The sequence below is a fragment of the Zophobas morio genome, unplaced genomic scaffold, assembly GCF_036711695.1.
Source record: "Zophobas morio isolate AGI-343-1 ecotype UQ-CSIRO unplaced genomic scaffold, CSIRO_AGI_Zmor_V1 ptg000009l, whole genome shotgun sequence".
In the NCBI taxonomy this organism is placed as follows: domain Eukaryota; kingdom Metazoa; phylum Arthropoda; class Insecta; order Coleoptera; family Tenebrionidae; genus Zophobas; species Zophobas morio.
Window position 1 is genome coordinate 5,434,530 of NW_026972114.1, and position 3,673 is coordinate 5,438,202.

A 3,673-nucleotide genomic window follows, 5' to 3' on the forward strand; every position below is an offset into this window, starting at 1 on the left:
CAGGTAAATATGTACTAAATTTATTATTGTTAAAATATTTCGTAGGGGTGTATTTATCTAGGCAATTATACTAACTAATCGCGAATTTCATTAACTTTGTATTTTTTTATAATGTGAATATGTATTTTGTTCCATTTACGGAAGCGGCCACTGACCCTTTTGGGTATCTTTACCTGATATTGTAAATACAAATGTAAATTCAGTACTTCTGTAACCGTCCTGTATTTAAACATCGAAACCGAACGCTGTCTATTATTTCGCACACAACAAAATAAAGGTCCTTCGAGCAATATCAAAGTATAGTGAACCAAGAGGTATAAGGTTATATGGCCATCATAAAATCATCCCATTGTGTCGAAGTTAAGTTGTTTACAATAGAAAAGGTTTTAGGGTCGTAAATAACGTGTCCACTGTAGCTCGACCGGCTCTTGTGGTTTCGTTCAGGGGCGGCTTTCACTAAATATGAAAATCCACCACTCCACTATTTCTTTACTACCTGCAGCCGCTGAGGGTTCCGAAATAACCACTCGCTTTGAAAGCCGGCCCTGTTAAATATGAGCAAGAAATGATTAGAAGATGATTTATTGCCAACCGGTAAGCTTAGTGCGAACCACACAAAGGGGGTATTTATTTGCGGTCAACCACTTTTATGATGGCCATATAACCTTATAACTCTTGGTTCACTATACAATTCGGTACTCATCAAAACCATACAATCATGGTCGTATCAACTGGATTACAAAAAACATTGGTACTACGAGCCGAGTTTCACAAAACATATTTCATTTTGAACAATATTGGGTTTATGTAATAAGCGATGAAATGTAATACGTAAAGTTGTTATACGGTAATAAATAAAATCCACACAGGAAAGATAAATGACACTAATTAGTGTGACTTTTAAAATCATTGTTTTTCTGCATTACGTCTTCTTAAATTGTTGGTGTTCAAATAATTCATACAATTTTACAGATTATTTGAAACTGTAATGTGAGAAAATATAAGTAGTAATTACAAACTAAGTTTATATGGCTGAACCATGTATAAACAAAAAAAGAAAATTTGGTAAAAAACGAGTGTCTAACATGATAAAGAAAATTAAACTGCAAAATATTTAACATAAAATTGTATTTAAATTCTACGAGGAAGAGGCGAATATGAAAGTCTGTACCTGCCATCAGCTATTGCTATTGTAATAAAAGGGATAATCCCCTGCCGAGTTCTCCGCCCTGACCAGGCTTCTTACTGACAAATACACGGCGGGGTTAAGAAACTAATGAAAGAATAAATATCTTTTTGAACGAGTACTGAATCATTTCTCAAATATTTTTAAATCCGACCTTGCACTTTAGCAGGTACATCAACAAACCCGATTCCCTTTGGGGTACCGGGAAGGTACTGAAAAACTACCCGCAAAGTTAAGTTCCAGACCAAATAACAAAAAAGACAAAATTCATATATTCACAACTTTACATAGCTGAAAATTTTACACAGATCTCCGACCCTTCTGCTGTCGTCATCCACTCTCAAATGACATATTTATGACATTAATTTTCTTACCTACCTATCTATCGGCATTATGCAAGTATTGCAAGTACCTATGAAATGTACGTCATATTGTGGATATCCACAATCACAAATCAAAATATAACCTCACAGGAAACAAACACAATTTTACTATAAAAATACATCTAATCACATAATTGAATTAATAACTTCAAGTATTTAACAGACCCTATTTTGAGATGTGAAAACTTCGTAAAATAGAGACTAAAGTATTTGAAATTTTCACTTTCATACTTCAAGTAATTCAAGAGTATTTAAAATACTGAGTGAAGTACTTGGAGTAAAGTACTTGGCAAAATCAAGTACTAAACTCAAGTACATTTTAGAAATACTCCAAGTACCAAGTACCAAGTACCTAAATATAAAAATACTTCAAGTAAAGTACTTGAAGTACTTAAAGTACTTGAAGTATTACTTCAAGTAAAAGTACTTGAACTGAAGTACTGAACAGCTCTGCTTGTTCCCTTTATTCACCCACTCTATTTTGACTTCTAACTGCGCCATGTTATGGTATTGAATGCTCCATAAACTATATATCTGATTTATTCAACTAACAAATCTTAATATTCTTAATTACAGCTTTGTACAATACTTCCTCTCTCCCAACTTAAACTTCTTCTCCCCACCATCTAGTGACACGTAGGCCACCCACACTACATATCTGTGTGGCATCAAATCTATTACTATGACACATATTTATTAACCAATTTCGTCTCGAATTATCATTATTTTGTTATTTACCAAGGCAGACCTTATATTTTTGTAAATGTGAAAAGGATCTGCTATAAAATAACGGGACCTGACCAAATTTCAATGCAACACAAAATACATATCTCATATGTAACTCTTCTTATATTTTATTTTTCTAAAATGTTCAAACATAGTTACCTAGAAGTTAATTTTGACTTTCGTAATAATTTTATTTGTCAATTTCGAGCTCCGATAAGTTAGTCTTCGCGATAAGATGAGGGTTAAATACACAAACGATGAAAAAGTTGATATGATCTTGATCTTTGGAGAACGGGAAAAAATGCCGTTGCAGTAGCAAATCTCTACGAAAGAAGATATCACGTATCAGGGCAAATACCACTTTTTAAAGATGACTGAAAGAGGAGAGTGACAGGAACTGTAATAGTTGGACTACAAAGTTTTAAAAAATACGGTGGAATACCGTAACTAGAAAGGACAGCAATTAGCACACCTCCACCTCAAGATTTAGTACTTGTGTTAGCATCACGGTCTTTTCTATAAACGGTGTAATTTTCGGAAAATATTTCAGATGTAGAAATAGTATCATCAAGACCAGTTTCAGTTAGAACAATTATTTCGTGATTTAGATTGGCACTAGCATGAAGTATATCAACAGTTTTCGTTTTGAGTCCATTTACATTTTGATAGAACATGTTGATGATATTATGTCCTTGAATTAAGCGTTTTTTGGTTTACTAACGATTTTTGGGACACCATTAATAAAACGAATGCTTTTGTTTACAACTCTTTCGCTTTCAAATTGATTCAGTTCAACTCTTAAATTTTTAAGATATTGCCGTTGGGAATGAGTTTGGTCCGCTTGTATGAAGATATTATCATTGAGTTTCTTTTTGTTACGTATAATATACGAGGGCATAATAACTTTAATCGGACGAATAACTCCTTGTTTATATTTTCCAAGACGAAAGACTTTACTCCCATCTGTTTTTACGTCAGGAGAAATTGAGGTGATCAATTCTTGGATGGCAGTTAAATCATCATTGCGGGATTCCGGTACTTGAAAGAAGAGTAAATTTGATTCACGACATTGACGATCCATAATTTCATTTATTATGTCATTGTAATCGCTTCGATGTCCGGCGTCATTGACGATATCAGCGTTATCAGAGGTTGCCTTTTTTAAGTTATCACTTACTACTTTTTTTAAGTTATTAACTTCTTCTTGAAGACTAGAGATGGTTGCAGTAAGGTCGTTAATTTTTTGCAAATTGGCTTTTAATGATGAACATGCATTGCAATGAAAACTAATTTTACGGACTTCCTTTTTCAAACATTTTAGTTCCGCACTAGAAAGACCCGCACATCCACCATGGAAGGTGTCTTTACACATATCATT